At 42.0% G+C, this 26578-nt stretch overlaps 1 long non-coding RNA gene across 1 annotated transcript; it reads left to right on the plus strand.

Moving 5' to 3' along the window:
- The first annotated feature begins 21761 nt into the window (after positions 1 to 21761).
- LOC123726757 (uncharacterized) lies at positions 21762 to 24785 on the plus strand. Its single transcript, XR_006758882.1, has 3 exons — positions 21762 to 22150; positions 23701 to 23784; positions 23892 to 24785. It is a non-coding gene; the product is annotated as an uncharacterized lncRNA (long non-coding RNA).
- The last annotated feature ends 1793 nt before the right edge of the window (positions 24786 to 26578 follow it).

Consider the following 26578-nt stretch of genomic DNA (forward strand, 5'->3'; position numbering starts at 1 on the left):
GCAATAAAAAGCAGTGCGCTATGATAAATTGCATCTAACGGCTTTATTGAAGTGGCAGCTGCGTTCATCCAGGTGATGTCGCCATAGTCTAGGACCGATTTGGAATGTCGACTGAATAATCTTCTTTCTACTATTTAGCGAGAGGCAGGACCTTTTTTCTATAGAAGAAGCCCATTTTTATTCTCAGCTTCTTAACTGACTCAACATGCTTTTTAAAAGACAGCTTTTCATCTATCCAGATGCCCAGATATTTGTAAGCAGGGACATGATCAATATGGAAACCATCCAAAGTACATATGCTTAAGTCATCAATTACTTTTATGCGCTTTGGAGAACAACATATACTTAGTTTTACTTGCGTTCAATACTCATTTCAGGTCAATAAAGTTTTTCTGTAATACAATGAAGGCAGACTGTAGTTCAGATAGAGCCTGGTCGACTGTGGGGACAATAGCATACACAACAGTATCATCAGCATACAAGTGCAGGTTACAATTTCTTTACAGACAAGTCGACATTGTTAATGGAAACAGTAAAAAGTACAGGACCCAGAATCAACCCCTACAGGACACCTTTTGTAATATCCAGGAAACCTGATTTAACATCATCAGTAGATACACATTGAGTTCTATCTGTCAAGTAATTTTTAAACCAGCAAGGTGGTCTAGGCCAATTGAGGAAAGCCTCTGAATTTGCAATGAGTGATCAACAGTATCGAAAAGCCTTTGACAGATCAATAAAGAGGGTAGCACAATGTAACCACATAATTTATAACTAGGGATGCAGCAGAGATAGTACGGTGTATGACCTGGTCTTAAACCTGAATAATGTACATTAAGAATACATTTCAAAGATAAGAAAGATCTTAGCTGAGAATTACTTAGCATTCTAATATTTAAGCTAGGCAACAAAGTTCAGAAATAGGGCGATAATTATTTAGGTCACAAGTGTCATCATCTTTGTGAAGGGGGAGTACATGGGCCACCTTCCAAACCTTGGGGATACTACCAGATATAACCATCAGGTTAAAAATATGTGTTAATGATTTAGCAATCAGGGGGGCAGAGAGCTGTATAAAAATGGATGAAGCAGATCAACCCCAGAAGATTTTTTTTTTACATCAATTTTAAGCAAGGCATCTACACATCACATATAGTAAATTGTTAAAATGAAAACAGATTCACTAGAAGTTGACTTGTTAACCTCACCCTAGTCAACAGCCAGTGGAATCGCATGTCGCGAAATACAAATACCTAAAAAATGCTACAACTTGAATTTCTCAAACATATGAATATTTTACACCATTTTAAAGACAAGACTCTCGTTAATCTAACCACATTGTCCGATTTCAAAAAGGCTTTACAGCGAAAGCAAAACATTAGATTATGTCAGGAGAGTACCCTGCCAAAAATAATCACACAGCCATTTTCAAAGCAAGCATATATGTCACAAAAACCAAAACCACAGCTAAATGCAGCACTAACCTTTGATGATCTTCATCAGATGACACTCCTAGGACATTATGTTATACAATACATGCATGTTTTGTTCAATCAAGTTCATATTTATATCAAAAAACAGCTTTTTACATTAGCATGTGATGTTCAGAACTAGCATACCCACTGCAAACTTCCGGTGAATTTACTAAATTACACGATTAACGTTCACAAAATACATAACAATTATTTAAAGAATTATAGATTCAGAACTCCTTTATGCAATCGTGGTGTCAGATTTTAAAATAGCTTTTCGGCGAAAGCACATTTTGCAATATTCTGAGTAGATAGCTCGGCCATCACAGGCTAGCTAATTTGACACCCACCAAGTTTGCGCTCACTAAACTCAGAATTACTATTAGAAAAATTGGATTACCTTTGCTGTTCTTCGTCAGAATGCACTCCCAGGACTTCTACATCAACAACAAATGTTGTTTTGGTTCCAAATAATCCATAGTTATATTCAAATAGCTCCGTTTGTTTGTGCGTTAGGTCAAAAATCTCATAATTTCATTTTCTCAAACAATCAACAATGTTACACCATTTTAAAGATAAACTTCTCGTTAATCTAACCACATTGTCCGATTTCAAAAAGGCTTTACGGCGAAAGCATAAAATTAGATTACGTTAGGACATAAACTTCACAAGAAAGACCTCACAGCCATTTTCCAAGCAAGGACATGCATCACAAAAACCAAAAGTACAGCTAAAATATTCACTAACCTTTGATCTTCATCAGATGGCACTCATAGGACTTCATGTTTTACAATACATGTATGTTTTGCTCGATAAAGTTCATATTTATATCCAAAAACAGAATTTTCCATTGGCGCGTGATGTTCAGAAAATGTATTCCCACCAACACTTCCGGTGAATGTGCACATCAATTTACAAAAATACTCATCATAAATGTTGATAAACTTTAAAACAGTTATTGAAAGAATTATAGATAGACTTCTCCTTAATGCAACCGCTGTGTCAGATTTCAAAATAGCTTTACGGCGAAAGCACATTTTTCAATATTCTGAGTACAGAGCTCAGCCATCAAAGCAAGCAATACAGGTTACCCGCCAAGTTCTGGAGTCAACTAAAATCAGAATTAGTATTATAAATCTTCCCTTACCTTTGCTGATCTTTGTCGGAATGCACTCCCAGGACTCCCACAAGAAATGTTATTTTTGTTCGAAATACTCCATATTTATGTCCAAATACCTCCTTTTGTTCGCGCGTTCAGATCACTATCCAAAGGCAAAATGCGCGAGCGTAAAACCAGAGACAAAAAGTCAAAATGTTCCATTACCGTTCTTAGAAACATGTCAAACGATGTTTACATTCAATCCTTAGGGTCTTTTTAACATAAAACTTCGATAATATTCCAACTGGACAATAGCGTATTCATTACAGAGGAAAAAGAAGGAGCGGCGTGCCAGCATGCCCGCGCAGTAAACAACTCACTGCTCCCAGGTAGTCCACTGATCGACTGGGCTCCTATTCTCTGCCCAGTAACAGTAGATGCATGAAGCAAGTTTCTAAAGGCTGTTGACAGCCAATGGAAGCCTTAGGAAGTGCAATGTGACCCCACAGACACTGTAGTTTCGATAGGGATTAGAAAGAAAAACTACAAGCCTCAGATTTCCCACTTCCTGGTTGGATTTTTCTCAGGTTTTTGCCTGCCATATGAGTTCTGTTATACTCACAGACATCATTCAAACAGTTTTAGAAACTTCAGAGTGTCTTCTATCCAGATCTACTAATAAAATGCAAATATTCGACTCTGGGTCCGAGTAGCAGGCAGTTTACTCTGGGCATGCTTTTCATCCAAACGTGAAAATACTGCCCCCTATCCCTAACAGGTTTTAAGACATGAAGGTCAATATGGAAAATTCCAAGAACTTTGAAAGTTTCTTCAAGTGCAGTCGCAAAAACCATCAAGTGCTATGATGAAATTGGCTCTCATGAGGACCGCCACAGGAAAGGAAGACCCAGAGTTACCTCTACTGTAGAGGAAAAGAGTGATGGAGTGCTGCATCAGATGACCTGGCCTCCACAATCACCTGACCTCAACCCAATTGAGATGATTTGGGATGAGTTGGACCGCATAGTGAAGGAAAAGCAGTGCTCAGCATATGTGGGAACTCATTCAAGACTGTTGGAAAAGCATTCCAGGTGAAGCTGGTTGAAAGAATTGCCAAGTGTGTGCAAAGCTGTCATCAAGGCAAAGGGTGGCTACTTTGAAAAATCTAAAAGATATGTTGATTTGTTTAACACTTTTTTGATTCAATATGTGTTATTTCATAGTTTTAATGTCCCAATATCCCCCCTCAATCCGATACCACGATGGCCCTCAAGGAACTTCATGCAAACTGGAAACCATATATCAAGAGACTGCATTTATTGTAGCTGGGGATTTAACAAAGCGAATTTGAGGAAAAGGCTAGCTAAATTGTATCTGCATATACTGTAGCACTCACGCTGGAAAAATACTGGACCATTGTTACTCTAACTCCCATGATGCATAGAAGGCCCTCTCCCGCCCTCCATCCAGCAAATTTGATCACAACTCCATTTTGCTCCTCTCTTCCTATAGGCAGAAACTCGAACAGGAAGCACCCGTGCTAAGGACTATTCAAAGCTGGTCTGAGCAATCGGAATCCACGCTTCAAGGTTGTTTTGATCACGCGGACTGGGATATGTTCCGGGTAGCTTCTGGGTATAATATGACCATGTACACCGAGACAGTCACTGAGTTTATCAAGAAGTGTATAGGAGATGGTGTACACACTGTGACTATTAAAACCTACCCTAACCAGAAACCATGGATAGATGGCAGCATTCACGCAAAACTGAAAGCACGAAGCAACGCATTTAACCAAGGCAAGGTGACAGGGAATATGGCAAAATACAAACAGAGTAGTCATTCCCTCCGCAAGGCAATGAAACAGGCAAAACGGCAATATCGAGACAAAATGGAGTCGCAATTCAACGGCTCAGACACGAGACGTATGTGGCAGGGTTTACAGACAATCACGGACTACAAAAGGAAAACCAGCCACGTCGCAGACACCGACGTCTTGCTGCCAGACAACCTAAACATTTTCTTTGCCTGCTTTGAGGATAACACAGTGCCACCGATGTGCCAACTACCAAGGACCGAGGGCTCTCCTTCTCTGTGGCCGACGTGAGTAAGAAGTTTAAACGTGTAAACCCTCGCAATGCTGCCGGCCCAGATGGCATCCCTCAGAGCATGTGCAGACCAGCTGGCTGGTCTCTCCCTATCCCAGTCTGCTGTCCCCACATGCTTCAAGATGGCCACCATTGTTCCTGTACCCAAGAATGCAAAGGTAACTGAACGAAATGACTATTGCCCCATAGCACTCACTTCTGTCATCATGAAGTGCTTTGAGAGACTAGTCAAGGATCATATCACCTCCACCTTACCTGTCACCCTAGACCCACTTCAATTTGCTTACTGCTCCAATTGGTCCACAGACGATGCAATCGCCATCACACTGCACACTGCCCTATCCCATCTGGACAAGAGGAATACCTATGTAAGAATGCTGTTCATTGACTATAGCTCAGCATTCAACATCATAGTACCCTACAAGCTCATCATTAAGCTTGAGGCCCTGGGTCTCAACCCCGCCCTGTGCAATTGGGTCCTGGACTTCCTGATGGGCCGCCCCCAGGTGGTGAAGGTAGGAAACCACATCTCCACTTTGCTGATCGTCAACACAGGGGCCCCTCCTGTACTCCCTTTTCACCCATCACTGCGTGGCCATGCACACCTCCAACTCATTCATCAAGTTTGCAGATGACACAACAGTAGTAGGCTTGATTACCAACAACGCCAAGACACCCTACAGGGAGGAAGTGAGGGCTCTCGGAGTGTGGTGTCAGGAAAATAACCTCTCACTCAACGTCAACAAAACAAAGGAGATGATCGTGGACTTTAGGAAACAGCAGAGGGAGAACCCCCCCTATCCACATCGACGGGACAGCAGCGGAGAAGGTGGAAAGTTTTAAGTTCCTCTGTGTACACATCACTGATAAACTGAAATGGTCCACCTACACAGACAGTGTGGTTAAGAAGGTGCAACAGCGCCTCTTCAACCTCAGGAGGCTGAAGAAATTTGTCTTGTCACCTTAAACCCTCACAAACTTTTACAGATACACAATTGAGAGCATCCTGTCGGGCTGTTTCACCGCCTGGTACGGCAACCGCACCGTCCACAACCGCAGGGCTCTCCAGAGGGTGGTGCGGTCTGCACAATGCATCACCGGGAGCAAACTACCTGCCCTCCAGGACACCTACAGAACCCGATGTCACAGGAAGGCCAAAAAGATCACCCGAGCCACTGCCTGTTCACCCCGCTACCATCCAGAAGGTGAGGTCAGTATAGATGCATCAAAGCTGGGACCGAGAGACTGAAAAACAGTTTCTATCTCAAGACCATCAGACTGTTAAACAGCCATCACTGGCACAGAGAGGCTGCAGCCTACATATAGACTTGAAATCATTGGCCACTTTAATAAATGGAACACTAGTCACTTTAATAATTCCAATTTAATAATGTTTACATATTTTGCATTACTTATCTCATATGTATATACTGTATTCTATACTATTTATTGCATCTTAGCCTATGCACTCTGGCAGTGCTCATCCATATATTTATATATTCTTATTCCATTCCTTTACTTAGATTTGTGTGTATTAGCTATTTGTTGGGAATTGTTAGATATTACTTGTTAGATATTGCTGCACTGTAAGCACAAGCATTTTGCTACATTCGCAATAACATCTGCTAACCATGTGTATGTGACCAATAAAATGTTATTTGGATTTTGACTCTCTTCCCTGGATTCACATAGCTAGACTGTAGCCTATATACTGTATCTTTGTATGGTGCTGTACGTCGTACTTTATGTTGATATGGTTAACGCCAGTGTACTGCTTTACGTATGAATGGGTTGTCAGAATGAGTGGCACGTCATTAAAAGTCTGAGTGATGTACAATGTAAAACCGTGCAGACGGGCGGTCTTCTACAGCTAAGCTACTGTAGATATAACAGTATCTACTAAAGATACTGTCATCTCCAAAACGAACTAGAGAAAGGTACATTTCCTAAAGAAAATGTATGTTCTTGCATCAGCCATTTTTGGAATTAAGAAAAAATAATTAAGTGGAATAACAGTATCGTTCTCGCTGACACAAGTACACTAATTAAAATGGTTGAAAACTGCTGTCGTAACGTTCATGTCAGATACATGAGCTGAGCACAGACGTGGTTCTTGTTAGCCTAAATAAGAATAAGAATACCGTGCACAGAGGTCAGCTTACTGTACATTCAGAAAGAATACCAGACAGGGTGCATGTCTGCATGTGTTTACTACATTCATGTGTGTGCGTTTGAGCATCTGTGTCTGTGTTTTTTATGCATGTGAGTCCACAAAGAGGGTTATTCTGTCATGTATTTCATATTTCAACTTCAGAGGTCAGGGACAGGGTGCAATGTGCTCCTGGTCAACATTAACAGCTGGGCATACACTACTTGGATGTGCTGATATTTCTCAATTTTCCTTATCCCAAATCTTTCACTCTATCCATCCTCAACCCCAAGGGTGCTCACTTTTTTTACTGTGATTTTTATTATTATATTTTTATTTGATTTGAAAACATAGATTCCACCTGTAGTGAAGCCATCAACATTTACACTACATTCCAGTCATTTAACAAATGCTCCCATCCAGAGCGACCCACAGGGCACATCAACAGATCCCCCACCCAGTCGACACAGGGACCCAAACCAGGGACCTTTCGGCTACCGGTTCAATTAAAATCTGAAATAAATCATTCTCTCTGCTATTATTCTGACATTTCACATTCTTAAAATAAAGTGGTGACCCTAACAGACCTAAGACAGGGAATTTTTACTAGGATTAAATGTCAGGAATTGTGAAAAACTGAGTTTACATGTATTTGGCTAAGGTGTATGTAAACCTCCGACTTCAATTGTATAGAACACAGGAGTCTGATGAGGGGAGGACGGCTCATAATAATGGCCGGAATGGAGTAAATGGAATGGTATCAATCACATGGAAACCATATTTCCACCTATTCCGCTTCAGCCATTACCACAAGCCCGTTCTCACCAATTAAGGAGCCACCAACTTGCTGTGATATTGGTTGGTGAACTGATTATCTTACTGTGGAGAAATGACAGACAGCAGGTGATAACTTAGGTTTACTACACATGTTGTTTTATTGTATAAACCTGGGGTTCTTAATCCTAGTCCTGAAGACACAAATGGTTGCACATTTTTGTTTTTGCCCCAGCACTACACACCTCAAAATGTGCACCCCTTTGCATCTCCAGGACCAGGATTAAGAAACACTGATATAAGCCAAGCTCTCATAAACAGTGCCTGTACACTCCAACCAGAGGCTGTCTCACTCTTTGGCTGGTTTGAGTATGGATTTTTAACCAACCTGGTATTGAACCCAAGTCAAATATGAGCCAGAAGACTATATTAGCCTACTGAGCTAAAGTCTACATGTTTGCTCTGGGAGTTAACAGCAGTTTACAGATCACCAAGGTTACTCATCATCACCTGAGCACAGTTCACCAAGCCACCACTGTTACAGATAAGAAAACAGGACTGACCAGTAATAGTCGTCTACCTAGGGCAGGGTAACAGCTCCATGACCATAAACCACTGGTGGTAGAGCAGCACAGTTTATGAAAACTTAGTCTCGCGAGCCAGACGCGGTATTCTTGGGATCCATATTCTTGGAATTTTCTAAATCTATACTTCGCAGATTAATGAAGAACCTCTCCTTGAATGCTGGAGCCCGAGGCTAGGGAAACCTCATAGGCCCTGGTTTTAATGATCCAAAGCCAAATTTGGGTTTTATTATCTGCACTGAGTAACATTTCAAGTCCCCTGAACAGCAGTTCTTCAGTCACACAACATTTCCCCTTAGTGCTTTGTGCTTTTAAAGCTATCCATGTATTGAGATTATAAAATCACCTCTCACATGGTTGATTTTTTGATAGAGAACTCAAGAACTTAAAGGGAACCAACTCAAGAACTTAAAGGGAACCACTAGACACTATTTGTGGTGTTTTTCCAGTCTTCCTACATCGTTATGAGAGCGTGTTTCAGACATAATTATACACTATAGTGGTATTTTAGAATTTCAACCCGGGAGAGATCAACCAATGACGTCATTGGTTGAGCTTACTGTCTGATCTGAAAATGTCATGTTTTGTAGCAGATACTGTGGCCTTTGTGTTTTGCCAATTCCTCGATCACGCTAGCAGTGAGTAGATATGTCTCACCTATGTTCCTATCTGCCAAGACATTCTCACCCTCGAAGGCAGGCTTTTCAAAATGGTTTACAGGTTCACGGGAGCTATGTTACCATGCACTGTCTATCCGAGATTGCTAAATAATTAGCTACAACCCAGACAGCAAAAAATGTCCCCCCACTCGCTACACCAAAGGCTATAAATTCTTACTGCCAGCGGGAGAGTGGAGTTTGCCGCTCAAGATGTGATTTGCATCTCTGGTGGGTAGCCCCCATTCAGAGGACCGCTACAAACCCTCTGCAGGCCGTTTTTGTATCTCTGGCATTTAGCCTCCACTCAGATGACAGCTATACGCCGTAGGCAAGCCATCCTGACCCTTTGTTTTTACACTGCTGCTACTCACTCATATTATCTATGTATAGTCACTTTATCCCTACCTACATGTACAAATTACCTCGACTAACCTGTACCCCCACACATTGACTCGGTACCGGTACCCCCTTGTATATAGCCTCATTTTTGTTATTTTATTGTGTACCTTTTTTTTTTTTTTTTTTACTTTAGTTTATTTAGTAAACATGTTCTTAACTCTTTTTTCTTAAAATTGCATTGTTGGTTAAGTGCTTGTAAGTAAGCATTTCACGGTAAGGTTGTATTCGTTGTATTCGGCGCACGTGCCAAATTAGATTTGATTTGATTTGAGTTCATTTGAAAGACGATAGCCAGGAATTTCTCTAATCTCAAATTCGGCCTGCCAACTTCCAGCTAATCACAGCCAGCCAGAGGCTGCAAGCTGTTTTTGTTGCGATCTGTAAATCTTAGCCTACACATTTTTATGATTTAAAATGTGATTTATTTTTAAAAAGCAAAATAACCACACACAAGGATACAATGCATAAACAATTATTGAGGATGACACAAAAGTGATAGACCTAATAATTTACAGTTTATAGCCATTAACAGCCAACATTTTTGTCATTCATTTTATATACTAGGCTATATAACTGTTCCAGTTGCTTTGTTAAAGAGACACCACTCTCTAAACTGCTTCAAACAAAGTGTTGATCACTGTCATTAAGGGTGAAATTATCTGTGGTAATGAAGCCAGTTCTAGTCTATTGTATTAAGGCCAGTAATACACAGCCTACATTCCAATGTACATTTATTTCCATGGCCTGTTTATTGCTTCAAACTATGTTTAAATCGAAGCCACAGCCAATGTTGCAACTTGTAATGTGAATTTCAATGAATAGCCTGCACTGCTAAACTTTAGGAACCCATAGCCATTTAATTGGGCTGATTTCAGCCTTTTGAACTGTGACCACAAATAATGGAGGGTAAACTCGAACTACTAACTTAGGTAACATTGGCATGTCTACCAAATTTACTAAGTTTGCTAAATTATGTCGGTGCTCTTTTGTCCTTGCTAGCAGAATTAGTTAGCTAGCTAGTTTGCTAACATTAGATGGTTTGCTAACATTAGTGCAGCAGTATGTTAGCTTGCTAGCTAGCAGCTTGTGTTGTTAGTTGGCTAGCTTATTATCTGCTTTTGTCCTTGCAAGCTGACTTACATAGCTAGCTTGCCCCTTACGAAAAAAGATTGCCGTAAAAGTGCAGTAACTGTAGTCAACTGTGGTATTTTGGACACAGAAATTGCAGAATAACTGCAGTGTACTGCAATTGAACTGCAGTTATACTGCACTCTAACTGCAATTACACAGTATAATTACTGCAGTAAAAAAACAATGTTATTTTGGATGCAGTATTTGCCACATACTGCAGTTATACTGCACTCTATCTGCAATCTTTTTTCATAAGGGGATACCATTAGATGCCAGCTAACAACATTAACTTGGCTGTTACGAAATTATGTCGGTACTGGTAACGTTATGTTATACAAGAGGGTGCTAGTAAATTAATGTCTAAACTTATTTAAAAATATATATATATATATATATATATATATATATATATATATTTTTTTTTTTTTTTTATTTTATTTTATTTAACATTTAACTAGGCAAGTCAGTTGAGAACAAATTCTTATTTACAATGATGGCCTACCAAAAGGCAAAAGACCTCTTGCGGGGAAGGGGGCTCGGATTAATAAATAAATAAATATAGGACAAAAAACACATCACCACAAAAGAAACACCACAACACTGCATAAAGAGAGACCTAAGACAACAGCAGCAACACAGCATGGTAGCAACCCAACATGACAACATGATAGCAACACAACATGGCAGCAGCACAACATGGTAGCAGCACAAAACATGGTACAAACATGATTGGGCACAGACAACAGCACAACGGGCAAGAATGTAGAGATAACAATACAACACGCGAAGCAGCCACAAATGTCAGTAAGAGTGTCCATAATTGAGTCTTTGAATGAAGAGATGGAGATAAAGCTGTCCAGTTTGAGTGTTTTTTGCAGCTCATTCCAGTCGCTAGCTGCAGCGAACTGAAAAGTGGAGCGACCGAGGGATGTGTGTGCTTTGGGAACCTTTAACAGAATGTGACTGGCAGAACGGGTGTTGTACTGTATGTGAAGGATGAGTGCTGCAGTAGGTATCTCAGATATGGGGGAGTGAGGCCTAAGAAGGTTTTATAAATAAGCATCAACCAGTGGTTCTTGCAACGGGTATACAGTGATGTGCAGTGATGTGTCCTATAAGGAGCATTGGTGGCAAATCTGATGACCGAATGGTAAAGATCATCTAGCCACTCGAGAGCAACCTTCCCTGCCTTACCTATAAATTACGTCTCTATAATCTAGCATGGGTAGGATTGTCATCTGAATCAGGATTAGTTTGGCAGCTGGGGTGAAACAATAGAGGAAACCAAGTCTAGATTTAAACTTAGCCTGCAGCTTTGATATGTGCTGAGAGAAAGGCAGTGTACCACCTAGCCATACTCACAAGTAATTGTATGAGGTGACTACCTCAAGATCTAAACCCTCAGAGGTAGTAATCACACCGGTGGATGAGAGGGGCATTCTTCTTACCAAACCACATTACCTTTGTTTTGGAGGTGTTCAGAACAAGGTTAACGGTAGAGAAAGCTTGTTGGATACTAAGAAAGCTTTGTTGTAGAGCATTTAACACAACATCCGGGGAGGGGCCAGCTGAGTATAAGACTGTATCATTTGCATATAAATGGATGACAGAGCTTCCTACTGCCTGAGCAATGTTGTTGATGTAAATTGAGAAGAGTGTGGGGCCTAGTATCAAGCCTTGGGGTACTCCCTTGTTGACAGGCAGTGGCTGAGACAGCAGATCTTCTGAATGTATACACTGCACTCTTTGAGAGAGGTAGTTAGCAAATCAGGCCAAAGACCCATGAGATACACCAATACTCCTAAGCCGGTCCACAACAATGGAATGGTCTACCGTATTAAAAGCTTTGGCCAAGTCAATAAAAATATTTCTTAGAATCAAGGGCAATGGTGACATCATTTAGGACTTTTAAGGTTGCAGTGACACATCCATAACCTGAGCGTAAACCAGATTGCATATCAGAGAAAATACTATTGACATTAACCTGTTGGGGCTAGGGGGCAGTATTTCATGGCCGGATAAAAAACGTACCCGATTTAAACTGGTTACTACTCTTGCCCAGAAACGAGAATATGCATATAATTAGTAGATTTGGATAGAAAACCCTCTAAAGTTTCTAAAACTGTTTGAATGGTGTCTGTGAGTATAACAGAACTCACATGGCAGGCCACAACCTGATTAGATTCCATACAGGAAGTGCCCTGTCTGACAATTTGTTGTCCTTCTGTTGCATCTTTATCGAAAATACAGCATCTGTGCTGTAACGTGCCACTTTCTCTAAAGCCGCCAGAAAGTGGAATGGGGTGTCTGCTGTCTCTGGGCAAAATACAGCAGTAGAGTTTGTAAGTGGTCAGCCTGGGGACAGTGAGACTGTGAGACTGAGATGCGCATTCACGAGACTTCTCAATTTTTTTTTTTGCCTTTGAATGAATACAACGTTGCCCGGTTGGAATATTATCGCTATTTTATGAGAAAAATAGCATAAAAATTGATTATCAACAGTGTTTGACATGCTTCTAAGTACGGTAATGGAATATTTTGACATTTTTTGTCAAGAAATGCGCTCGCGCGTTACTCTTCGGATAGTGACCTGAACGCATGAACAAAATGGAGGTATTTGGATATAACTATGGATTATTTGTAACCAAAACAACATTTGTTGTTGAAGTAGAAGTCCTGGGAGTGCATTCTAACGAAGAACAGCAAAGGTAATCTAATTTTTCTAATAGTAATTCAAACTTGGTGGGTGTCAAATTAGCTAGCCTGTGATGGCCGAGCTATGTACTCAGAATATTGCAAAATGTGCTTTCGCCGAAAAGCTATTTTAAAATCTGACATAGCGTTTGCATAAAGGTGTTCTGTATCTATAATTCTTAAAATAATTGTTATGTATTTTGTCAACGTTTATCATGAGTAATTTAGTAAATTCACCGGAAGTTTTCGGTGGGTATGCTAGTTCTGAACATCACATGTTAATGTAAAAAGCTGGTTTTTGATATAAATATGAACTTCATTGAACAAAACATGCATGTATTGTATAACATAATGTCCTAGGAGTGTCATCTGATGAAGATCATCAAAGGTTAGCGCTGCATTTAGCTGTGGTTTTGGTTTTTGTGACATATATGCTTGCTTTGAAAATGGCTGTGTGATTATTTTTGGCAGGGTACTCTCCTGACATAATCTAATGTTTTTCTTTCGCTGTAAAGCCTTTTTGAAATTGGACAATGTGGTTAGATTAACGAGAGTCTTGTCTTTACAATGGTGTAAAATAGTCATATGTTTTAGAAATTGAAGTTATAGCATTTTTGAGGTATTTGTATTTCGCGCCACGCGATTCCACTGGCTGTTGACTAGGGTGGGACGCAAACGTCCCACCTAGCCCATAGAAGTTAAGAAAGCCAGTCAGTTGATTATTGACCCTAAGTGTTTTCCAACACTTTTGATAAACAGGGCACAATAGAAATTGGCATATAACAGTTAGGATCAGCTTGATCTCCCCCTTTAAATAAAGGACGCACCATGGCTGCCTTCCAAGTAATGGGAACCTACCCAGATAGGAGAGACAGGTTAACCTCTCTCGGGTATGTGGGACGAAATCGCCCCACCTACTCAACAGCCAGTGGAATCCCGTGGCGCGATATTCAAATACCTTAGAAATGCTATTACTTGAATTTCTAAAACATATGACTATTTTACACCATTTTAAAGACAAGACTCTCGTTAACTTGTTATGGATAGGGGGCAGTATTTTCACGGACGGATAAAAAAACGTACCCGATTTAATCTGATTATTACTCCTGCCCAGAAACTAGAGTATGCATATAATTATTAGCTTTGGATAGAAAACTCTCCAAAGTTTCTAAAACTGTTTGAATGGTGTCTGTGAGTATAACAGAACTCATTTGGCAGGCCAAAACCTGAGAAGATTCCTTACAGGAAGTGCCCTCTCTGACCATTTCTTGGCCTTCTGCACTCTCTTTATTGAAAACTGAGGATCTCTGCTGTAACGTGACACTTCCTACGGCTCCCATAGGCTCTCAGAAGGCGGCAGAATGTTGAATGATGACTTTGCAGGCCATGGCTGAAAAACAGTAGCGCATTTGGATGGTGGTCGATCTGAGAACAATGAGACTGGGGGCGCGTGCACGAGAAGACTCCATGTTTTTATTTTCAGTCTGAACGAAAACAACGACTCCCGGTCGGAATATTATCGCTTTTTTTACGAGAAAAATCGCATAAAAATAATTTTAAACAGCGTTTGACATGCTTCGAAGTACGGTAATGGAAAAATTTTTGTCACGAAACGCGCCGGGCGCGTCACCCTTCGTCACCCTTCGGATAGTGTCTTGAACGCACAACAAAACGCCGCTATTTGGATATAACTATGGATTATTTGGAACCAAACCAACATTTGTTATTGAAGTAGAAGTCCTGGGAGTGCATTCTGACGAAGAACAGCAAAGGTAATCCAATTTTTCTTATAGTAAATCTGAGTTTGGTGAGGGCCAAACTTGGTGGGTGTCAAAATAGCTAGCCTGTGATGGCGAGCTATCTACTCAGAATATTGCAAAATGTGCTTTCACCGAAAAGCTATTTTAAAATCGGACATAGCGATTGCATAAAGGAGTTCTGTATCTATAATTCTTAATATAATTGTTATGTTTTTTGTGAACGTTTATCGTGAGTAATTTAGTAAATTCACCGGAGGTTTCGGTGGGTATGCTAGTTCTGAACGTCACATGCTAATGTAAAAAGCTGTTTTTTGATATAAATATGAACTTGATTGAACAGAACATGCATGTATTGTATAACATAATGTCCTAGGAGTGTCATCTGATGAAGATCATCAAAGGTTAGTGCTGCATTTAAGCTGTGGTTTTGTTTTTTGTGACATTATATGCTAGCTTGAAAAAGGGTGTCTGATTATTTCTGGCTGGGTACTCTGCAAAACATAATCTAATGTTTTGCTTTCGCTGTAAAGCCTTTTTGAAATCGGACAGTGTGGTTAGATAAAGGAGAGTCTTGTCTTTAAAATGGTGTAAAATAGTCATATGTTTGAAAAATGGAAGTTTTCGGATTTTCGAGGACTTTGTATTTCGCGCCACACCCATCATTGGATATTGGAGCAGGTGTTCCGCTAGCGGAACGTCTAGATGTAAGAGGTTCTAACCACACTGTCCGATTTCAAAAAGGCTTTACAACGAAAGAAAAACATTAGATTATGTCAGCAGAGTACCCAGCGAGAAATAATCAGACACCCAGACTAAAAATCTAAAATGGACTCTTCTCGTGCACGCACGCGCCAGTCTCATTCTTCTCAGATCGACCACTTACCAAATGCACTACTGTTTTTCAGCCATGGCCTGCAAAGTCATCATTCAACGTTCTGCCGCCTTCTGAGAGCCTATGGGAGCCGTAGGAAGTGTCACGTTACAGCAGAGATCCTCAGTTTTCAATAAAGAGAGTATAGAAGGCCAAGAAATGGTCAGAGAGGGCACTTCCTGTAAGGAATCTTCTCAGGTTTTTGCCTGCCATATGAGTTCTGTTATACTCACAGACACCATTCAAACAGTTTTAGAAACTTTAGGGTGTTTTCTATCCAAATCAAACAATTATATGCATATTCTAGTTTCTGGGCAGTAGTAATAACCAGATTAAATCGGGTACGTTTTTTATCCGGCCGTGCAAATACTGCCCCCTACCCTAGAGAGGTTAAAATGGTCAGAGATAGGCTTGGCGATGATAGGAACTGCAAAGTTAAAGAAGAAAGGGTCTAAACCATCTGACCCAGATGTTTTTTGAGGGGTCAAGTTTAAGGAGCTCCTTTAGCACCTTGGACTCAGTGACCGCCTGCAGGGAGAAACGTTTTCGCAGCGCGGCAGGGGAAAAGAGGGTGGCGCATCGGGGTTAGTCGCATTAGAAGGGGTGGGAGATGAGGAAATGTTGGACGGGCAAGGAGGCATGGCTGAGTCAAATAGGAATCCTGACTTAATGAAGTGGTGATTAAAGAGCTCTGCCATGTACTCCTTGTCAATAACAACCACATCATCAACATTAAGGGACATGGGCAGCTGTGAGGAGGAGGGTTTATTCCAGGTCTTTAACTGTTTTCCAAAACTTCTTGGGGTTAGACCCATAGAGAGAGAACTGCTCCAGAAAGTAACTAGCTTTGGCCTTCCGGATAGCCTGAGTTCATGTATTTCTCAATTTCCTGAACGAGAGCCAGTCACCCTGAGTATCCATGTGCCGAGGCTTTCGTCAAATGGAATTCATGAGGAGGAGTAACTCTGCCAGATCACGGTCGAACCAGGGGCTGAACCTGTTTTTAATTCTCATTTTCCTTATGGGGGCGTATTTGTTAGCAATACCACTGAAAATATCAAAAAGAAGGTCAAAGCTGCTTCGACAGCTGGGATCAAGCTGATTCTATACCAATTTACAGAGGCCAGGTCATGAAGGAAGGCTTGCTCATTAATGTTTTTTAGCATGTGTCTATGACAAATCAGGACAGGTCGTTTCACTGAGCAGTCATTACGAATACAGGCTGTAAAACAGTGATCACTAAGGTCATTACAGAAAACACCAGACTGATACCTATCAGGATTATTTGTTAGGATAACATCAAGGAGTAGCTTTTTCTGGGTGTTTGGAGTCATACCTTGTGGGATTGGTAATAATCTGAGAAATATTTAGGGAGTCCCATTGCTTTAGGACTTGGTCAGGTGGTTTAAGCATGTCACAGTCTAGTAGGACAAACCTAGACCTAGGGTAATGGCCCAGGAGAGAGCTTAGTGCATTTAGGGTACAGGCCGGTGCTGATGGTGGATGATAACACCCAACAACAGTCAACAAAGAGCTATTTGAAAGTTTGATGCTTAAAACCAGCAAATCAAATTGTTTGGGGACAGACTTGGTGGAGACAACCGAGCACTGAAGGTGTTCCTTGGTAAAGATTGCCACTCCACCAACTTTGGAAGATCTGTCTTGACAAAAAAGGTTAACATCTGTAACGGCCGTCGTAGGAAGTGGACCAAAATGCAGCGGGTACGTGAATGCTCATCTTTATTTTATGACGCACACTATACAAAAACAACTAAATGAAAAAATGAACGACAGCTAAACAGTAACGCAGGCTAAACATAGCAGTGCACAAACAACCTCCCATAATACCCATAACAAACACACCCCTATATATAGGACCTTCAATCAGAGGCAACGAAAAACAGCCTTCTCCAATTGAAGGCCCAATCCCAATGAACTAAACATAGAACTAAACACCCTAGATCAGACATAGAAATACACTAACATAGAACATAGACCAAAACCCCGGAAACTCTAAACAAACACCCCTCTACATAAACACACACCCCGAACCACATAAAACAAATATCCCCCTGCTACGTCCTGACCAAACTACATTAACAAATGACCCCTCTACTTGTCAGAACGTAACAGTACCCCCCCCCCGGATGCAGATCCCGGATGCACCTCACACAAAACAAAAAATCCCCCCCCGCCAAAAAAAATGAACAAATAATCCCAACTAAAGGGAGGGAAGGGAGGGTGGCCACCATTGGTTCTTGTGCTACACCCCAATCCTCCTACTGTGGAGGTGGCTCAGGCTCTGGCCTTAGTCCCCCACCTAACCTGTCCGGACCTCGGGCTGAAGCACTTCGCTGTAGACCTCGGGCAGACGGACGATTCTGGGAGCTCCGGACTGTAGGGCGACTCTGGGAGCTCTGGACTGTAGGGCGACTCTGGCTGCGCCGATTCCGGACTGTGGGCCGTCTCACTCGGTTCCGGACTGTGGGCCGTTTCACTCGGTTCCGGACTGTGGGCCGTCTCTCTTTGTTCCGGACTTTGGGCCATCTCTAGACGGGGCACTGTCGTCGGACACTCTGGATGGGGCACTGTTTCCGGACACTCTGGACGGGGCACTGTCGTTGGAAGCTCTGGACGGGGTACTGTCGTCGGAAGCTCTGGACGGGGTACTGTCGTTGGAAGCTCTGGACGGGGTACTGTCGTTGGAAGCTCTGGACGGGGTACTGTCGTTGGAAGCTCTGGACGGGGTACTGTCGTCGGAAGCTCTGGACGGGGTATTGTCTTTGGAAGCTCTGGACAGGGACTGCGCACTGAAAGCCTGATGCGTGGGGCTGGTAGTGGAGGTACCAGACTGGAGACACGCACCCCAAGGCTAGTACGAGGAGCAGGAACAGGACGAGTTGGACTGGGCTGACGCACTGGAGGCCTGGTGCGTGGGGCAGGTATTGGAGATGCCAGACTAGATACATGCACCTCAAGGCTAGTGCGAGGAGCAGGAACAGGACGAGTTGGACTGGGCTGACGCACTGGAAGCCTGGTGCGTGGTGCTGACTGTGGATGTGCCAGACTGGAAACACGCACCTCAGGGCTAGTGCGTGGAGCGGGAACAGGATACACTGGACCATGGGTAAGCACTGGAGGTCTGGAGCGCACCTCCTGCACAACCCATCCGGGCTGAATGGTCATAGTAGCCCTATATGAGCGGAGTGCTGGCACAGGGCGAATTGGGCTGTGCAGAGGCCTGATGGTTGCCGTGCGTAGAGCAAGCGTAGGATAGCCTGGGCCTAGGAGGCGCACTGGTGGCCAGATGCGCTGCGCAGGCATCCTCCTTAACAGGCTGGATGCCCACTCTAGCACGGCACTTGCGAGGGGCTGGGATCACTCGCACCGGACTGTGCGTGCGCATGGGCGAGATCGTGCGCACTTCCGCATACACCGGCGCTCTCTTCACCACACGCTCCCCATAATAAGCACGGGGAGTTGGCTTAGGGCTTACCCTTGGCCCAGCCAAACTACCCATGTGCCCCCCCAAAGAAATTTATTGCGGCTGCCTCTCCGGCTTCCTTGTCAGCCGTGTTCCCCTGTAGCGTTCCCGGTCCTCTTCAGCCTCTCTCCATGGTCCCTATCCGGCTAATATCTCCTCCCAAGTCCAAAACTCCCGATAGTCCACCTGCTGCTCCTTTCCCCGCTGCTTGGTCCGTTTGTGGTGGGAAGTTCTGTAACAGCCGTCGTAGGAAGTGGACCAAAATGCAGCGGGTACGTGAATGCTCATCTTTATTTTATGACGCACACTATACAAAAACAACAAACCAAAACCACGAACGACAGCTAAACAGTAATGCAGGCTAAACATAGCAGTGCACAAACAACCTCCCACAATACCATAACAAACACACCCCTATATATAGGACCTTCAATCAGAGGCAACGAGAAACAGCTGCCTCCAATTGAAGGCCCAATTCCAATGAACTAAACATAGAACTAAACACCCTAGATCAGACATACAAATACACTAACATAGAACATAGACCAAAACCCCGGAAACTCTAAGCAAACACCCCTCTACATAAACACACACCCCGAACCACATAAAACAAATACCCCCCTGCCACGTCCTGACCAAACTACAATAACAAATGACCCCTTTACTGGTCAGAACGTGACAACATCAGTGTTCAAAACACTCTTTCTTAACCACATCTCAATAATGACCAACACATCTGGATTGGAGCTGTGAACCCACACTTTCAATTGATCAATTGTAGGTAATAAGCTTCTAGTGTTAACATGCAGAAACCCCGGCTTTTACGAGAGCAGAAATTAGTGAAGCAGATATCAGAGCACAAGACAGGATTGGGGCTAGCAACAGTAGATGGGCCAGGGTGTACATGCACATTTCCAGATAACATCAGCAGTAATAGAATCAGGCCACGGCAGAGGACAGGGAAAGCTCTGCAGTGTTGATTTCTTATGGCATTTGAATGTGCATCAGATGGCAACAAAATCATTTTGTACAGCAATTTCATCAGGTGACATGAATACAAAGCCGGCAAGCGGTGGTTAGAATAGGATTGGATGCCAAGAGTCCATGTAACCAATAGAGTAAGAGTCCCAAATGTGGGAACAAACATAGTCTGTCCCACGGTCGGGTAAACAAGCAAGTTCATAGTCAAGAAAGCATGCAGGAGCCATGAGGCAAAATAGCATAAAGCACAATAAAAAAATATAGCGACTTTTGTAAGCCATTGTAAGTTCAAAGTCACTCGTCCCAATAGTGCGTTTGTGCTGGAGGCGAGCAAAACCTTGGGAGAGAGGGGGGAGTGTGGCGGGGGTACCTGTAACAGACAGGGGGAGACAGGCCAGGGCAGACGGTGAACAGATCGCCAGGTGGAATCCAAGCAGCAGTATAGCAGGCAACGGGAGTAGGTGTCACACCCACTTGGGAGAACTTTTTTACGGATGCAGATCCCTTGTAGAAAATCCCAGCTAGCTATCAAACGTAGCTAGCAAGTCTCTGTCCAACGTTTTTTTCCACATGGAAAATGAGGTCGTTAACTATATCTCTTCAGTTTCGGTGAATGGTCATTTATGACATCCAAACAAAGTTGTATTTGTATTTTGGAGATTGCGAGGAGGATATCTTCTGATGTGATCAAAGCAACAATATTGTTTCTTATTGAAGTAAATTACAATTTAAGTGGCGTGGCTGCATATCAGTTCAAAATAGAGATGAAACCAAGGGGTACTGTATCGTAATGACCTCTGCACAGATGGAGCGGGCTTCAAAGGCCTCTGCATTTGGGTGGGGGAGGCTGTGAAACTGCTCTGCCATTGTTGGGCTCAAGGGCTTTGACACCTCTCACTTCACACCTCCGTGCTAATTGAAGTTGCAGCCAGATCTGTTCTGTCCTAGCAAGCTTGGTAGCCATTCAGTCCTTATAAAGTAAAATGTATCACTGTAATTTATTTTTCTTATTGGCTTTAAAAGTAGCTTCAGACTAAACTTTACTCACTCAGTTCTAGGTTGGATGGTGTTTTCAGGTTTATTGTGCTTTTTTTGCTGGTCGTTGGTTTGCCAGTGCATTTGCTGTATAGACCTTGGAAATAAACATTTATCGTAGTAGGAATCCTTCCAGGTAACTTTGTCCAAAATCAGGTTGTAGGTTTGGAATTTTGATTTGGAGTGAAGGTTATGTTGTGGGGGGTAGTATCCTGCATATGTCCTTGCGGAGAAAGCCATGTATATCTAACTCTAACTCTATATTTTTGTAAAAACATGATGAAAAATGCAGAAGCCCATCTGCTCATTATCTCTCTCTCTCATGCAATGACATAGCCCGTGTCATTATGAATCACAAACAATGAATCATTAGTTTGTTCTCTCCATTGAACCACTTATAGACATGGCCTAGCCCTGTTTGTTTCTGTTCGCTTCTCACAAGCTAAATATCTTCACTGCGTATTGTGTGATTGTAGTGTAAATTATTATTTTTGAATTGTAAGTGCTCTTTATGCTTAGTTTATGCTTAGTTCTCACTCTTTCTCTCCTGCCTTTAGATCATGAAGTATGCCGTAGTTCAGGTCCTGGATCAAAAGAACGAACCATATGCAGTATGGATCAAAGATGACATCTGTTGTTGGCCACCACTCAGCCTCAGAAAAAAGAACAAAATAAATAATTTAGCCATCGTGTGTTAGCCACCAGACAGCACCTGGGAAAGAAGTGAAGCATTATTAATGAAAAAATCCATACAACTAAGAAGTAACTTGTAATTTTCCACAAGGTTAACTTTTAACCTTTTAAATTTAGTTTACATTTTTCTGGGAAGAAATCCCAAAACTCCAGCAAGAAAACAAATCACTGAAGGAAGACCGGGCAGAAATGCAGAGTCCAGCAGGAAAACAGAGCCCTGAGGGAAGAAGTTAAGGTGCTATGGAGTGGGCCAGCAGGTAAGAACATAATTTGCACATCTATAATTGTTTTCAGGAGTGTGGCAGTGATTAACCTCTCTGGGCCAGTGGGACGCTTACGTCCCACCTACTCAACAGCCAGTGGAATCCCGTGGCGCGATATTCAAATACCTTAGAAATGCTATTATTTCAATTTCTCAAACATATGACTATTTTACACCATTTTAAAGACAAGACTCTCGTTAATCTAACCACACTGTCCGATTTCAAAAAGGCTTTACAACGAAAGCAAAACATTAGATTATGTCAGCAGAGTACCCAGCCAGAAATAATCAGACACCCATTTTTCAAGCTAGCATATAATGTCACATAAACCAAAACCACAGCTTAAATGCAGCACTAACCTTTCATGATCTTCATCAGATGACACTCCTAGGACATTATGTTATACAATACATGCATGTTTTGTTCAATCAAGTTCATATTTATATCAAAAACCAGCTTTTTACATTAGCATGTGACTAGCATGTGACTAGCATTCCCACCGAACACTTCCAGTGAATTTACTAAATTACTCACGATAAACGTTCACAAAAAACATAACAATTATTTTAAGAATTATAGATACAGAACTCCTTTAACAATTATTTTAAGAATTATAGATACAGAACTCCTCTATTTAAAATAGCTTTTCGGTGAAAGCACATTTTGCAATATTCTGAGTAGATAGCCAGGCCATCACAGGCTAGCTATTTTGACACCCACCAAGTGTGGTACTCACCAAACTCAGATTTACTATTAGAAAAATTGGATTACTTTTGCTGTTCTTCATCAGAATGCACTCCCAGGACTTCTACTTCAATAACAAATGTTGGTTTGGTTCCAAATAATCCATAGTTATATCCAAATAGCGGCGTTTTGTTCGTGCGTTCAAGACTCTATCCGAAGGGTAAAGAAGGGTGACGCGCCCGGCGCGTTTCGTGACAAAAAAATGCAAAATATTCCATTACCGTACTTCGAAGCATGTCAAACGCTGTTTAAAATCAATTTTTATGCGATTCTTCTCGTAAAAAAGCGATAATATTCCGACCGGGAAACCCTGTTTTCGTTCAAAGACGAAAAAATAAAAACATGGTGTCGGCTCGTGCACGCGCCCCAGTCTCATTGTTCTCTGATCGACCACTTACCAAATGCGCTACTGTTTTTCAGCCATGGCCTGCAAAGTCACCATTCATCGTTCTGGCGCCTTCTGAGAGCCTATGGGAGTGTTAGAAAATGTCACGTTATGCCAGAGATCCCCTGTTTTGGTTAGAGATGATCAAGAAGGCCAAGAAATAGTCAGAGAGAGCGCTTCCTGTTTGGAATCTTCTCAGGTTTTGGCCTGCCAAATGAGTTCTGTTATACTCACAGACACCATTCAAACAGTTTTAGAAACTTTAGGGTGTTTTCTATCCAAATCAAACAATTATATGCATATTCTAGTTACTGGGCAGGAGTAGTAACCAGATTAAATCGGGTATGTTTTTTATCCGGCCGTGCAAATACTGCCCCCTATCCCCAACAGGTTAACTGCTTCTTTTTTCCTATAGGTCCAGGTGGTATCAGATGACTGAGTGAAAAAGTGGTGCAGGTTGCTACCATACTAAGGACTTTTACTTCAAGTGGGCAATCAGGTAAGAACATAGCTTGCACATCTATTTTTGGTGTAGTCTTAAACATCAGGGACTGTAATTGTTTTTAGGAGTGTGACGGTGATTAACTGCTCTCTCTCTCCCTATAGATCTGGATAACACACTTTTGCTGCAGCGTATTGGAGCAGTGGATGACCCAACGCTTGAGATGGATAACAAGATGAATACCGTGTTAGCCTATCAACAGACCAATGGGTCGGGTCGGTTGGAGCTTTGTCCTTACCTGATGATCTCAATCTCCCGATGGAGGACCGGCAAGACCTGGAGCTGCTGGAGACCAGGCTGACCAGGACACGAGCCCAAGGAGAGACTTGTAAGTGTGCTCAGAATTTTAAATAGTATGACTTTTTCCTGGAAGGTAAAAGAGACATTCAACTTTGACCCTGTTGTTGTGACTGTTGTAACCTGACGTAACGGCAGCATGTTCTAAATTCCTCCACTCAGTATTTTGGCATAAGGCATTATATTACATGTAAGTAATTGACATCCTGTAATGATGTGCGCTGAGAGTCAGGAAGCAGGTTCAGCGAGTGAGTGTTTTAATAAATAAATAAATGCAACATAGTACAAAACAAGAAACACTAACAGCACAGACAAGAAACAGAAGCAATGACACCTGGGGAAGGAACCAAAGGGAGTGACATATATAGGGAAGGTAATCAGTGAAGTGATGGAGTCTAGGTGAGTCTGATGACACGCAGGTGCGCGTATCGATGGTGACAGGTGTGCGCCATAACGAGCAGCCTGGTGACCTGGAGAGGGAGCACACGTGACACATCCGTTTTTATAGACTGTCACAATAAATGTTTATAAAATATAGGGAGTTGGGGAGGGAAATATGTTAACATAGTGTGTCATTTCTAATACTTTTACATTTGTAGCTTACAGTGGTTGCTCCACTAAAAGTTTTGCGATTATGATGCGGGACTTAGAGGTCATTTGTGGTTTAGTACGGTACCCTGCGTCGCCACTTCATTGCTCCAGACCAGCGCAAGGGGGAGTTAGAGCACTGATTATGCTTTTGGATCCTACTGTGTCTCTAACTGACAATGAATGGGCGACATAAACTTAAATAGAAAATGATAATTGTGCACGACTTCTTTATTACTTACTAAAACTGTTGTTACACTAAGGATTTTATTTTGTTAGGATTATTTTGCTCTTACTGTAGTACTGTAGCCCACTCCCGACTGGTCATGTTGTACAGTGCCTGAGTGGCACAACAGTCTAAGACACTGCATAGAAGTGCAAGCTGTGTTGCAACAGACACTGGTTCAATACCTTTGCTGGGCTTGACTGGGAGACCCATGAGATGACTGTAGGTTTTTGCTTTCTCTCCCTCTAAAAACAAAAATAAATAATTCTAAACAACAAACTGGCTTTATTTACAAATTAGTAACAATGTCTCACCCCATGTTCAAGAATGGCCTTTTTCTCACTCATTTTACATTATTTGAAATCGAAATCATCTCCAAAATATTGTTATTTTTTAAACAAAGTGATTATTATTCATTTACAAATATATAAAAGCCCCTTGGATATATTATTGACCCTGTTTTTAGCAGGACAATATAAATTGGTCATATTGGTCATGGCTCCCGAGTGGCGCACAATGGGATTGCCTTGCAGTTCTCCAGCTGTATCCACTGAAATCACGCAAGGTTCAAGGTACGAGGGCAGGGGGCACGGGATGGGCTTCAGAGGCGCGCACAGAAGACGGACCTATGGGACTCCGTGATTGGGATCAATCGTGAAGACAGGGGAGAGGGATCCGCTCCAGTTAGGGTCAACATCAAGTCTTGGATCTCAAAGGCAGCCTCTACCACCAAGCCACAAGACTGTTCCAATAACTGAACCCTGGGCTGACTACTGCACCCTACCACACACTTACCATTTTTGACTTGTTTCAGGAAACTAGGCGTATGTCGCAAGTTATTACTTCACAGGAGAGGGATTTGAACGTAAACATACATTTTTTATCAAAATGTGTTCTGGAACATGAACTTTCATGTGCCTTAATAACAAACATGTTTGCCATCTATAAATATGAATACAATTGTTCAACTACGAGACTAGTTGGTTTAGCCACAGAAAAATCCAGGAACCTTCCCGCTAGCCATGATTGCTGAGATAATGGATGTGCTGAACATGCCGAGAGATGAGTTCGGATTGGTCTGCGTGTAGCACGCTTCTGTCAATAACATGGGTTGCTCAGTAAATGTAGGTAATCCTTTCTAATGCGTCTTTTTTTAAAGATATCACAAAGTACTACAAAAGTGATGCTAATCCTATCCATTTTCTGGAGGACAAAGTTTTGAAATCAGTGGAATGCCCGGTGGAAGCAGAGTATGATAGCTAAGGAGATGGATCAAATTCTGGCATTTGATTGAAATATGTGGAGGTAGTCGAAAAGAGAACACACAGAAGGCTGTTGTATATAAATCTGTCTTCGGATTACATTTACAAACGAAGGGCAGCCATGGCATCTGTGACAAAGAGGGAGAGGCGTTCATCCATGTATACGGGTAAGAAAGTCAAGCTAGCTACATTTTAAAATATTATAAGTTTCTCATTTTGTCAGAAAGTTGTTTCCATTGCAAGTTAAAGCATACTGTTAGCTAGCTAGCTATCGTTACATGTATGATCTGTGTAGTAATATTATTTGTGTCTCAGAAAGCCATTTGCATTGCTAGTTATAGCCTAATGTTAACTAGCTAGCTAACATTGAACATAGTTGGTTAGCTTTAGCTAACTGCAGATTCATGCACAGTAGTAA

The sequence above is a fragment of the Salmo salar genome, chromosome ssa01 (genome assembly GCF_905237065.1).
Source record: "Salmo salar chromosome ssa01, Ssal_v3.1, whole genome shotgun sequence".
In the NCBI taxonomy this organism is placed as follows: domain Eukaryota; kingdom Metazoa; phylum Chordata; class Actinopteri; order Salmoniformes; family Salmonidae; genus Salmo; species Salmo salar.